This window comes from Nerophis lumbriciformis, linkage group LG21, assembly GCF_033978685.3.
Source record: "Nerophis lumbriciformis linkage group LG21, RoL_Nlum_v2.1, whole genome shotgun sequence".
Lineage (NCBI taxonomy): Eukaryota > Metazoa > Chordata > Actinopteri > Syngnathiformes > Syngnathidae > Nerophis > Nerophis lumbriciformis.
Genome location: NC_084568.2, coordinates 5,181,372 through 5,197,109, shown reverse-complemented (window position 1 = coordinate 5,197,109; position 15,738 = coordinate 5,181,372).

The window sequence follows — 15,738 nt, the reverse complement described above, 5'->3', positions numbered from 1 at the left end:
TGCTCTCACATAAACAACTGAAATGTTTTTCTCTTACACACACTACTGAAACACTCTCATACACACTAATGAAACACTCTCATACACACTACTGAAACATTCTTATAGGTACTACTGAAATGCTCTCACATAAACAACTGAAATGTTTTTTCTCTCACACACTACTGAAACACTCTCATTTACACTACTGAAATGCTCTCACATAAACAACGGAAATGTTCTTCTCTCACACACACTACTGAAACACTCTCACACACACTACTGAAACACTCTTATGAATACTACTGAAATCCTCTCACATAAACAACTGAAATGTTTTTCTCTCAAACACTACAGAAACACTCTCAAACACACTACTGAAACACTCTTATAAATACAACTGAAATGCTCTCACATAAACAACTGAAATGTTTTTCTCTCAAACACTACTGAAACACTCTCATACACACTAATGAAACACTCTCATACACACTACTGAAACACTCTTATAGGTACTACTGAAATGCTCTCACATAAACAACTGAAATGTTTTTCTCTCACCCACACTACTGAAACACTCTCATATACACTACTGAAATGCTCTCACATAAATAACTGAAATGTTCTTCTCTCACACACACACTACTGAAATACTCTCACACACACTACTGAAACACTCTTATAAATACTGCTGAAATCCTCTCACATAAACAACTGAAATGTTTTTCTCTCAAACACTACTGAAACACTCTCACAGACACTACTGAAACACTCTTATAAATACTACTGAATTGCTCTCACATAAACAACTGAAATGTTTTTCTCTTACACACACTACTGAAACACTCTCATACACACTACTGAAACACTCTTATAAATACTACTGAAATCCTCTCACATAAACAACTGAAATGTTTTTCTCTCAAACACTACAGAAATACTCTCAGCCACACTACTGAAACACTCTTATAAATACTACTGAAATGCTCTCACATAAACAACAGAAATGTTTTTCTCTTACACACACTACTGAAACACTCTCATACACACTAATGAAACACTCTCATACACTACTGAAACACTCTTATAGGTACTACTGAAATGCTCTCACATAAACAACTGAAATGTTTTTCTCTCACTCACACTACTGAAACACTCTCATATACACTACTGAAATGCTCTCACATAAACAACTGAAATGTTTTTCTCTCACACACACTACTGAAACACTCTTATACACTACTGAAACACTCTTATAGATACTACTGAAATGCTCTCACATAAACAACTGAAATGTTTTTCTTTCACGCACACTACTGAAACACTCTTATAAATACTACTGAAATGCTCTCACATAAACAACTGAAATGTTTTTCTCTCACACACACTATTGAAACACTCTCTCACACACTACTGAAACACTTGCATATACTACTGAAATGCTCTCACATAAACAACTGAAATGTTTTTCTCTCACACACACTACTGAAACACTCTCACACACACTACTGAAACACTCTTATGAATACTACTGAAATCCTCTCACATAAACAACTGAAATGTTTTTCTCTCAAACACTACAGAAACACTCTCAAACACACTACTGAAACACTCTTATAAATACGACTGAAATGCTCTCACATAAACAACTAAAATGTTTTTCTCTCAAACACTACTGAAACACTCTCATACACACTAATGAAACACTCTCATACACACTACTGAAACACTCTTATAAATACTGCTGAAATCCTCTCACATAAACAACTGAAATGTTTTTCTCTCAAACACTACTGAAACACTCTCACAGACACTACTGAAACACTCTTATAAATACTACTGAAATGCTCTCACATAAACAACTGAAATGTTTTTCTCTTACACACACTACTGAAACACTCTCATACACACTACTGAAACACTCTTATAAATACTACTGAAATCCTCTCACATAAACAACTGAAATGTTTTTCTCTCAAACACTACAGAAATACTCTCAGACACACTACTGAAACACTCTTATAAATACTACTGAAATGCTCTCACATAAACAACAGAAATGTTTTTCTCTTACACACACTACTGAAACACTCTCATACACACTAATGAAACACTCTCATACACTACTGAAACACTCTTATAGGTACTACTGAAATGCTCTCACATAAACAACTGAAATGTTTTTCTCTCACTCACACTACTGAAACACTCTCATATACACTACTGAAATGCTCTCACATAAACAACTGAAATGTTTTTCTCTCACACACACTACTGAAACACTCTTATACACTACTGAAACACTCTTATAGATACTACTGAAATGCTCTCACATAAACAACTGAAATGTTTTTCTTTCACGCACACTACTGAAACACTCTTATAAATACTACTGAAATGCTCTCACATAAACAACTGAAATGTTTTTCTCTCACACACACTATTGAAACACTCTTATACACTACTGAAACACTCTTATAGATACTACTGAAATGCTCTCACATAAACAACTGAAATGTTTTTCTTTCACGCACACTACTGAAACACTCTTATAAATACTACTGAAATGCTCTCACATAAACAACTGAAATGTTTTTCTCTCACACACACTATTGAAACACTCTCTCACACACTACTGAAACACTTGCATATACTACTGAAATGCTCTCACATAAACAACTGAAATGTTTTTCTCTCACACACACTACTGAAACACTCTCACACACACTACTGAAACACTCTTATGAATACTACTGAAATCCTCTCACATAAACAACTGAAATGTTTTTCTCTCAAACACTACAGAAACACTCTCAAACACACTACTGAAACACTCTTATAAATACGACTGAAATGCTCTCACATAAACAACTGAAATGTTTTTCTCTCAAACACTACTGAAACACTCTCATACACACTAATGAAACACTCTCATACACACTACTGAAACACTCTTATGAATACTGCTGAAATCCTCTCACATAAACAACTGAAATGTTTTTCTCTTACACACACTACTGAAACACTCTTATACACACTACTGAAACACTTGCATATACTACTGAAATGCTCTCACATAAACAACTGAAATGTTTTTCTCTCACAAACACTACTGAAACACTCTTATACACACTGCTGAAACACTCTTATAGATACTACTGAAATGCTCTCACATAAACAACTGAAATGTTTTTCTCTCAAACACAACTGAAACACTCTCACACACTACTGAAACACTCTTATAGATACTACTGAAATGCTCTCACATAAACAACTGAAATGTTTTTCTCTTACACACACTACTGAAACACTCTCATACACACTACTGAAACACTCTTATAGGTACTACTGAAATGCTCTCACATAAACAACTGAAATGTTTTTTCTCTCACACACACTACTGAAACACTCTCATATACACTACTGAAATGCTCTCGCATAAACAACTGAAATGTTTTTCTCTCACACACTACTGAAACACTCTTATACACACTACTGAAACACTTGTATATACTACTGAAATGCTCTCACATAAACAACTGAAATGTTTTTCTCTCACAAACACTACTGAAACACTCTTATTCACACTGCTGAAACACTCTTATAGATACTACTGAAATGCTCTCACATAAACAACTGAAATGTTTTTCTCTCAAACACAACTGAAACACTTTCACACACACTACTGAAACACTCTTATAGATACTACTGAAATGCTCTCACATAAACAACTGAAATGTTTTTCTCTCAAACACTACTGAAACACTCTCACACACACTACTGAAACACTCTTATAGATACTACTGAAATGCTCTCACATAAACAACTGAAATGTTTTTCTCTCACACACACTATTGAAACACTCTCACACACACTACTGAAACACTTGTAAATACTACTGAAATGCCCTCACATAAACAACTGAAATGTTTTTCTCTCACGCACACTACTGAAACACTCTCATACACACTACTGAAACACTCTTGTAAATACTACTGAAATGCTCTCACATAAACAACTGAAATGTTTTTCTCTCAAACACAACTGAAACACTCTCACACACACCACTGAAACACTCTCATATACACTACTGAAACACTCTTATAAATACTACTGAAATCCTCTCACATAAACAACTGAAATGTTTTTCTCTCAAACACTACAGAAACACTCTCAAACACACTACTGAAACTCTCTCATATACACTACTGAAATGCTCTTACATAAACAACTGAAATGTTTTTCTCTTACACACACTACTGAAACACTCTCACACACACTACTAAAACACTCTTATAAATACTACTGAAATCCTCTCACATAAACAACTGAAATGTTTTTCTCTCAAACACTACTGAAACACTCAACTGAAACATTCTTATAAATACTACTGAAATACTCTCACATAAACAACTGAAATGTTTTTCTCTTACACACACTACTGAAACACTCTCATACACACTACTGAAACATATATATGTATATATATTGAAAGCATACATATATATGTACATATGTATATATGTGTATATATATATATATACATATATATGTACACACATACATTATTTACATATATACACGTATTAATATCATATACATACATATACATATATTACATACATATATATATTATATATGTATATATATGTATATATATGTATATGATATATATGTGTATATAATGTATATGTGTATATATGTATGTATGTCTTTGTGTACATATATGTATATACACATATATATACACACACAAACATTATATATATATATATATATATATATATATATATACATATATATAGGGGCGGTATAGCTCGGTTGGTAGAGTGGCCGTGCCAGCAACTTGAGGGTTGCAGGTTCGATACCCGCTTACGCCATCCTAGTCACTGCCGTTGTGTCCTTGGGCAAGACACTTTACCCACCTGCTCCCAGTGCCACCCACACTGGTTTAAATGTAACTTAGATATTGGGTTTCACTATGTAAAGCGCTTCGAGTCACTAGAGAAAAAGCGCTATATAAATATAATTCACTTCACTTCACATATATATATCTTATACATACATAAATATATATACACATATATATAGATATATATATATATATCATATATATACATATATGATATACATATTTATTATATATATATGTATATGTGTGTGTGTGTGTATTTATATATGTGTATGTTTATATATATATGTGTGTGTGTATATATATATACATACAGTATATATAATTACTAAAAGTGGCATTATTGTATATTATTATTATTATATAATATAGTTTTTTCCTGAGTTTTATTTTAGCTGCACGTCGCCTGCCGTCTCTGCTTCGTAGGGTGACGCTACAATGACACTTTTTTTCATGATCCTCGTGTTTTTGGTGTTCAGAAGTCGTTCCAAATTGCTAAGAGAACAGCACGTTCTGCTAAGTGATAAAAAAAAAATTTTTATCGTGCAAATGGGCAAACAATTTCCTCGACGTGTCGTGCACGTCATCTGAAGTAACTTTGTGCACCGGGGAGGATGTCTTAGGTGTTTTCTTCTGCTCCTAGATAGGTTGGGTGTGTGGGCGGCGAGATAGTGGGGGTAAAAATAAAAGGCAAATAGAATGAGTCACCCCCCCCCCACCCCCCCTCCCTCAATCCCAGTCTGGATATAAATAAATCCACGCAGACACGCGTACATGCATACGCTGGCACACGCGTGGCTGCCATTACATAAGCCTGCGTGGGAGGTGTGATGCCAGGCATGTATAATTCATTGACGTGGGATTGTCGGTCTGGTACCCCGAACACATCGCTTTCATTTTCATCTCACTTGTGGAAAAGGCAGCGTTCAATCAGTACGGTGGACAAGTGGGAAGTGGCAGGTGGCTCAGGGGCTCGTTATGCACAGATGTCCTCATTTAAAGTATTAAATCAGTGGGTTTATGATCGAGAGGCGGCACTTTAATGAAAAATAATATTTATCTGTACATGTCAAGCTAGTTGTTCCAAAAAAAAGAGCTTATTTTACAAACCCCGTTTCCATATGAGTTGGGAAATTGTGTTAGAATACAATGATTTGCAAATCATTTTCAACCCATATTCAGCTACAAAGACAACATATTTCATGTTCAAACTGATAAACATTGTTTTGTTTTTTTGCAAATAATCATTAACTTTAGAATTTGATGCCAGCAACACGTGACAAAGAAGTTGGGAAAGGTGGCAAAAAAGACTGAGAAAGTTGAGGAATGCTCATCAAACACTTATTTGGAACATCCCACAGGTGAGCAGGCAAATTGGGAACAGGTGGGTGCCATGATTGGGGTATAAAAGTAGATTCCATGAAATGCTCAGTCATTCACAAACAAGGATGGGGCGAGGGTCACCAATTTGTCAACAAATGCGTGAGAAAATTGTTGAACAGTTTAAGAAAAACCTTTCTCAACCAGCTATTGCAAGGAATTTAGGGATTTCACCATCTTCGGTCCGTAATAACATCAAAGGGTTCAGAGAATCTGGAGAAATCCCTGCACGTAAGCAGCTGAGCCCGTGACCTTCGATCCCTCAGGCTGTACTGCATCAACAAGCGACATCAGTGTGTAAAGGATATCACCACATGGGCTCAGGAAGACTTCAGAAACCCACTGTCAGTAACTACAGTTGGTCGCTACATCTGTAAGTGCAAGTTAAAACTCCCCTATGCAAGGCGAAAACCGTTTATCAACAACACCCAGAAACGCAGTCGGCTTTGCTGGGCCTGAGCTCATCTAAGATGGACTGATGCAAAGTGGAAAAGTGTTCTGTGGTCTGACGAGTCCACATTTCAAGTTGTTTTTGGAAACTGTGGACGTTGTGTCCTCCGGACCAAAGAGGAAAAGAACAATCCGGATTGTTATAGAAGAAAAGCCAGCATCTGTGATGGTATGGGGGTGTATTAGTGCCCAAGACATGGGTAACCTACACACCTGTGAAGGCGCCATTAATGCTGAAAGGTACATACAGGTTTTGGAGCAACATATGTTGCCATCCAAGCAACGTTACCATGGACGCCCCTGCTTATTTCAGCAAGACAATGCCAGGCCACGTGTTACATCAACGTGGCTTCATTGTAAAAGAGTGCGGGTACTAGACTGGCCTGCCTGTAGTCCAGACCTATTTCCCTATGAAAATGCGTGGCGCATTATGAAGCCTAAAATAGCACAACGGAGACCCCCGGACTGTTGAACAACTTAAGCTGTACATCAAGCAAGAATGGGAAAGAATTCCACCTGAGAAGCTTAAAAAATGTGTCATCTCAGTTCCCAAACGTTTACTGAGTGTTGTTAAAAGGAAAGGCCATGTAACTGAATATGGGTTGAAAAGGATTTGCAAATCATTGTATTCCGTTTATATTTACATCTAACACAATTTCCCAACTCATATGTGTCATGTCTGTGTAATCATGTTTTGTTTTAAGTCATGTTTTGTTTAGTTATTGGACTTTTTAGTTTCTGTCTTTTCACTCCCTTGTCTTGTTTCCATGATTACCTCATTAGTTTCACCTGTTCCACGTTTGGACTCATTGTGCACTCTTGATTGTCACCACAGCAACCCATTAGTTTTCACCTGTCACGTCACGCACCTGTTTCACGTTTTGAGTCACGCACCTGTTTTCGTTAATCATGTCTGTAGTATTTTAAGTTCAGTGTTTTTCAGTTTGTCTTTCTGGTGACATCCTCACATTTATGCTCTGTCCATTCCCGACACTTCTTTCCATGTCCATCCTTCATGCTACTATTTTTGTCCAAGCCAAGTAAGTTTTTGTTCCATGTTTATAGTCTTTTTGGTTTCATAGTTTGTTCTCCGCCGTTGTGCGCGCCTTTTGTTTACTTCCTTTTTTTCGTAGTTATAGTCTTTAAATAAAAATGTACTTAAATTCCCGTCTCGCCCGAGCCAACTTTCCGTTGCCATCGAGAAAAACTAAACCCCAGGACCAAGTCATGACAATATGGAAACGGGGGTTTGTACTTCATGAAGGTGAAGTGAATATATACCGTATTTTCCGCACCATAAGGCGCCCTGGGTTATAAGCCGCGCCTTCAATGAACGGCATATTTCAAAACTTTGTCCACCTATAAGCCGCCCCGTGTTATAAGCCGCATCTAACTGCGCTAAAGGAATGTCAAAAAAACAGTCAGATAGGTCAGTCAAACTTTAATAATATATTAAAAACCAGCGTGATGTGGGCGCGCATGGAGTCGTATATCAACATGGACGGAGCTGCGTGAAAAAAGCCACCCGGCCTCTTCGCGTAAACTTACCTTAACCACTCGCTCATCTTTTCTTCATCCATCCCTTCGAGTTAGCTTTTATGATGACGCCGGCTGGAAAGGTCTCTTTTGGCAAGGTCTTCCTTTTGAATATCACCATGGGTGGAAGTTTCTGGCCATTAGCATGGCAAGCTAGAACCACAGTGAAGGATGACTTCTCATTCCCTGTGGTGCGAATATTCACCGTACGTGCTCCCGTTGTATCCACAGTGCGGTTCACAGGAATATCAAAAGTCAGTGGAACCTCGTCCATGTTGATAATGTTCTCTGGCCGGATCTTTTTTTCAGCTATCTTGTTTTTACAATATGCACGGAAAGTAGCCATCTTTTCTTGAAAGTCTTTAGGCAGTTGCTGTGAAATAGTAGTCCGTGTGCGGATGGAGAGATTGCGTCTTTTCATGAACCGGAAACCTGTCGCCATTTTGTGGTCTTTACAGATGTAAACACACAAAGGAAATGAAACGTAATATCCGCGCGCTTCTTCTTCTTCTACGCGGGCGGGTGGTTGCTTACAGTAGAAGAAGAAGCGCTTCCTGTTCTATGGGGGCGGGTGCTTACCTTGGCGGTTGCTTGCGTAGAAGAAGAAGCACTTCCTCTTCTACGGGGAAAAAAGATGGCGGCTGTTTACCGTAGTTGCGAGACCGAAACTTTATGAAAATGAATCTTAATATTAATCCATATATAAAGCGCACCGGGTTATAAGCCGCACTGTCAGCTTTTGAGTAAATTTGTGGTTTTTAGGTGCGGCTAATAGTGCGGAAAATACGGTAGCGCTTTTTCTCTAGTGACTCAAAGCGCTTTTACATAGTGAAACCCAATATCTGAGTTACATTTAAAGCAGTGTGGGTGGCACTGGGAGCAGGTGGGTAAAGTGTCTTGCCCGAGGACACAACAGCAGTGGCTAGGATGGCGGAAGCGGGGATCGAAGTTGCTGGCACGGCCGCTCTACCAACGGAGCTATACCGCCCCCAGTTAGGTGCATGGTCCTTTTTTGTCCACAGGGGGCACACTAGTAATTAGAACTAGAACTAGTGCTTTTAGTCTTTATTTTCTTTTTCTTTTAAATTGTAATTCTACTGCCTTTTTTTACATCATGGCCAGAGGACTACAGATGAAAACTAGCCTTCTGGCTAATTCTGGCTTTTTTTAAACTATGTGTAGTCATGTGTTTTAATGAAATTGCATTGTGCCCTTTGAAATAAACGAATGTAATCGAACCTGAATAGACTCACTCATTGGCAGTGTACCCTATGGTACTCGCTCTTAATAAAAAGCTTCTCCTGTTCGGTTAATTGAAGACTGAAATGGAGAGTCCAGATCCCCAAAAGTCAGCTGGGATAAGCTCCAGCTCCAAGTTAGCAGTGTTCAGAGACACGTAATGGTATGCATTGGATCCTCGGGGTGTTCTTCAGCGGGATGGTGTCAGGCCTTTTTTTTCCTCTCATCCTCAGGTTCTGCAGTGCGGTGATGTTCCCCAGGGGCCCAAGCACACGGGGACGAGAGAAGGTTATGAAGTGCTGCATGTAACTCGTAAATCAGCTGATGGATGAAGCACCAGGGAAGCTGCTTCCGACTCCTCTCCTCTCCTCCCTGACTAATACGGTATTTTTCCAACAAACCCAGTGATTTTTTTTATTTTTTTTTTGCACTCCCCTCCCCCTTTTTTCCAGTCTTAAAGTAGAACAATGCATCTGACGGGATTTTTCCTTCTGTTCCCCCCCCCTACCCCTTCTTCTCCCTGCAAATGTTCCCCAGGCATTTCATGTGTAAACAAATAGAAAGAGTGGGGACTTTGTGAGGATCTACTGGTCTGTGTTAAAACTCCTGGGACGATTTATTAAGTGCACCCCCTTAAATAAAAAATAAAAAATACAACATTGTGCATTTGGAGGAAAGCTAATTATATATTTTAGACGCGAGTATACACCACCGCAAACTACAATAATGACATCATCTTTGTATCAGCGTGTTGGGGGACCCTTTCACTTACCACCATCCTTAAATGATATTCACTATTATTGTAATTGTTCTATGGTATTGTGAATAAACTTGAACTAAAAAAAAAAAAAAAAAAAAAAAATGGAACCCCAGGATGCAGAGACAGTAGGTGAAGTGCAGGTAAAAAAAAATTGATGTGGAAAACACAGGCAGACAAAAACATATAACTGCAGCTGGGGAGTGCACAAGGAGCAAACAGGCGTAGGGATTTTGGGCCCCATGAAAATAATCTTTACAGGGCCCCCAACACAGTGTCATTATTTTTTCTGTATTATAATTTCATCATCATTAGGGGCCTCTCTGGGCCCCCCTCCATCATGGGCCGCTAGAATCCGTCTCCTCTACCCCCCCTTTTCGGCGCCCCTGGGCGTGGGACACAAAACGTAGATCAGACCTGGGCAAATCAAGACCCGTTAAGCTTTTCAATCTGGCCCGCCGGACATTCCCAAATAATTTTTTTTTAGATTTTTAAGATGGATTCGGTTCGTTCCCCCGGGATGCAAACGGACCACTCCGGACAAGACGTGCAGGTAGGAACATGATTTATATTTGAAAATCAAAGAAGTACCAAAAAACCGAAAACAAGCCGAAGCAACAACGTGCCGATCGCACTGGAAGCTAAGGCTACCACTTAGCATAGACTAGAAGACAAGGAATACTCACGTATTTTAAGATTTTAAGATACTAGTTACTATGGTAATCGAATTAGTTACTATGGAACAAATAAGGCAACGAGAGAAGTATCCGACACTTCTCTTTTGTAAAGTAAATCTGAACAGCAGATATGGGCATCTACATCAACAATATGATTTGCCTAAGAAGCTGGACAGGACAGGACAGGACAAAAAAAAAAAAAAAAAAAAAAAAAAAAAAAAGTGTGGCGAAGCCTTTTCAAAAAAAATTCTATTTTTTTAAATAGCTGCTCTTGGTGAACAGATTGTGCATACATTTAATTGGGTTGTTGGTGAGCAAAGTGTCGCATTGTAATATGTTGTATCAAAATGTTCTTATTGCATGTGTACTTTGACCTTGACAGTGTATGAAGGTAATCATCACTAATGGATTTGTACATTCTTCAAAAACACATCAAAAGCTTTGCCTGTCAGCCACGGTGAATATTTTCTTTCACTTTGCAAAAAAAAAACATGTGTAGCGAAGCCTTTTCAATTTTAATATGTTTTTTTTCAATTTTTTTAAATAGCTGCTCTCATTGAACAGATTGTGCATACATTTAATTGGGTTGTTGGTGAGCAAAGTGTTGTATTGTAATTAGGAATGTCCGATAATGGCTTTTTTGCCGATATCCGATATTCCAACTCTTACTTACCGATACCGATATCAACCGATACCAATATATACAGTCGTGGAATCAACACATTATTATGCCTAATTTGGACAACCAGGTATGGTGAAGATAAGGTCCTTTTTAAAAGAAATGAATAAAATAAAATAAGATAAATAAATTAAAAACATTTTCTTGAATAAAAAAGAAAGTAAAACAATATAAAAACAGTTACATAGAAACTAGTAATTAATGAAAATGAGTAAAATGAAGTGTTAAAGGTTAGTACTATTAGTGGAGCAGCAGCACGCACAATCATGTGTGCTTACGGACTGTATCCCTTGCAGACTGTATTGATATATATTGATATATAATGTAGGAACCACAATATTAATAACAGAAAGAAACAACCCTTTTGTGTGAATGAGTGTAAATGGGGGAGGGAGGTTTTTTGGGTTGGTGCACTAATTGTAAGTGTATCTTGTGTTTTTATGTTGATTTAATTAAAAAAAAACAAAAAAAACAAAAAACGATACCGATAATAAAAAACCCTGATACCGATCATTTCCGATATTACATTTTAAAGCATTTATTGGCCGATAATATCGGCCTGCCATCTCTAATTGTAATATGTTGTATCGAAATGTTCTTATTGCATGTGTACTTTGACCTTGACAGTGTGTGAAGGTAATCATCACTAATGGATTTGTACATTCTTCAAAAACACATCAAAAGCTTTGCCTGTCAGCCACGGTGAATATTTTCTTTCACTTTGCAAAAAAAAAAAAAAAAAAAAAAAAAAAAAAAAAAAAAAAAAGTGTAGCGAAGCCTTTTCAATTTATTTTTTTTTGCTTTTTTTCTATTGTTTTAAATAGCTGCTCTCGGTGAGCAGATCGTGCATATATTTAATTGGGTTGTTGGTGAGCAAAGTGTCGCATTGTAATATGTTGTATCGAAATGTTCTTATTGCATGTGTACTTTGACCTTGACAGTGTATGAAGGTAATCATCACTAATGGATTTGTACATTCTTCAAAAACACATCAAAAGCTTTGCCTGTCAGCCACGGTGAATATTTTCTTTCACTTTGCAAAAAAAAAAAAAAAAAAAAAAAAAAAAGTGTAGCGAAGCCTTTTCAATTTATTTTTTTTTGCTTTTTTTCTATTGTTTTAAATAGCTGCTCTCGGTGAGCAGATCGTGCATATATTTAATTGGGTTGTTGGTGAGCAAAGTGTCGCATTGTAATATGTTGTATCGAAATGTTCTTATTGCATGTGTACTTTGACCTTGACAGTGTATGAAGGTAATCATCACTAATGGATTTGTACATTCTTCAAAAACACATCAAAAGCTTTGCCTGTCAGCCACGGTGAATATTTTCTTTCACTTTGCAAAAAAAAAAAAAAAAAAAGATGTGTAGCGAAGCCTTTTCAAATTTTTTTGTTTTCTCTTTTTTTCTATTGTTTTAAATAGCTAGTCTCTGTGTGCAGATTGTGCATACATTTAATTGGGTTGTTGGTGAGCAAAGTGTCGTATTGTAATATGTTGTATCGAAATGTTCTTATTGCATGTGTACTTTGACCTTGACAGTGTATGAAGGTAATCATCACTAATGGATTTGTACATTCTTCAAAAACACATCAAAAGCTTTGCCTGTCAGCCACGGTGAATATTTTCTTTCACTTTGCAAAAAAAAAACCTGAAAAAAAAAAAAAAGAGGTGCCAACAGCTTCCTGTCATATAAGCATTTTCCCTTATTGGCACAAGCAGGCCTTCCCAACAGTAGGAATTTTCCTCCCTGTGGTAACGTCACTGGAAATGTTGACACTGCTCATTAAAAACAGCCTCCTGCTAGAATTCCAGCCTCCTCTCCCTCGTCCTCGCTCCACTCACGCCGGGGATGATGTTGACGATGAGACGCCATTAAGGCAGCGGCGTATCAAAAACAGCCTTTCAAATGGCGTCTATTTAGGTGTGGCCGGGGTCAGATGAGGACAGTTTCCAAAGATGCGCATTCAGACCACTGGGGTGAAAGGAGGTCACCTCGGCTCCACTTTTCCGAGAAGTGCCGCGTTTAAAAGCTGGCATCGGGCAGAATGATTTCCTCTGTTGGGCACAGAATTCTTCCACTTGGTGCAGGCCATGGAGTGTTTCCATGTCTGCTCCAATCATTGGAACACAAATAGCCCAGAAAGAACCGTGCATTGGCGCTAGAAAAGTGCAGAGAAGCTTCCAATGATCAACCACATTTTTACATTGTTTTTACCTTTTCCTTCAAAATGGATCTCAATCAGATTGGTTTTTTTTGTCAGGTTTTAGACAGAAGTTCTCCAAACTATCATAGTGCATACTGTATTTACTCTATGCACTATGGAACACAACAATAAAACACAATGGAACACAATGAACACAGCGAAACACACTAGTGGAACACAGTGGAGCACAATAACACAATGGAACGCAGTGAAACATAGTGGAACAAAATGAAACAGTGAACCACAACAATGCAACAAAGGAGTGGAACACAGTGGAACATAATGGAACACAATGGAACACAGTGAAACATAGTGAAACATAGTGAAACAGTGAACCACAACAATGCAACAAAGGAGCTGAACACAGTGAAACACAATGGAACACAATGGAACACAGTGAAACACAATGGAACACAATGGAACACAATGGAACACAATGGAACACAGTGAAACACAATGGAACACAATGGAACACAGTGAAACACAATGGAACACAGTGAAACACAATGGAACACAGTGAAACACAATGGAACACAGTGAAACACAATGGAACGCAGTGAAACATAGTGGAACAAAATGAAACAGTGAACCACAACAATGCAACAAAGGAGTGAAACACAATGGAACACAATGGAACACAATGAAACACAATGAAACAGAGTAAAACACAATGAAACAGTGAAACACAATGAAACACAATGAAACACAATGAAACAGTAAAACACAATGAAACAGTGAAACACAATGAAACAAAATTAAACAAAATGAAACTCAATGGACACAGTGAAACACAATGAAACACAGTGAAACACAGTAAAACACAATGAAACCGTGAAACACAATGAAACACAGGGAAACAGTGAAACACAATGAAACACAATGAAACAAAATTAAACTCAATTAAACACAATGAAACTCAATGGACACAATGAAACACAGTGAAACAAAATTAAACTCAATTAAACTCAATTAAACTCAATTAAACACAATGAAACTCAATGGACACAATGAAACGGTGAAACACAGAGTGGAACACAGGGAAACCTAATGAAGCAAAGTGAAGCAGAATGAAACCCAATGAAACCCAATGAAGCACAGTGAAACACAATGAAACAGAACAAAACACAATGAAACACAATAAAACACAATGAAACAGTGAAACACAATTAAACACAGTGAAACAAAATTAAACTCAATTAAACAAAATGAAACTCAATGGACACAGTGAAACAAAATTAAACTCAATTAAACAAAATGAAACTCAATGGACACAGTGAAACAAAATTAAACTCAATTAAACAAAATGAATCTCAATGGACACAGTGAAACAAAATGAAACAGTGAAACACAGAGTGGAACAAAGGGAAACCTAATGAAGCAAAGTGAAGCACAATGAAACACAATGAAACACAATGAAGCACAGTGAAACACAATGAAACACAATGAAACAGAGTAAAACACAATGGAACAGTGAAACACAATGAAACAAAATTAAACTCAATTAAACAAAATGAAACTCAATGGACACAGTGAAACACAATGGAACACAATGGAGCATAATTAAACACAATGAAACGCAATGAAACACAATGAAACACAATGAAACACAGTGAAACACAGTTAAACACAGTGAAACACAGTTAAACACAGTGAAACACAATGGAACACAGTGAAACACAGTGAAACACAGTGAAACACAATGGAACACAGTGAAACACAGTTAAACACAGTGAAACACAATGGAACACAGTGAAACACAGTGAAACACAATTAAACACAGTGAAACACAATGGAACACAATGAAACACAGTGAAACACAGTTAAACACAGTGAAACACAATGGAACACAATGGAGCATAATTAAACACAATGAAACGCAATGAAACACAATGAAACACAATGGAACACAGTGAAACACAGTGAAAC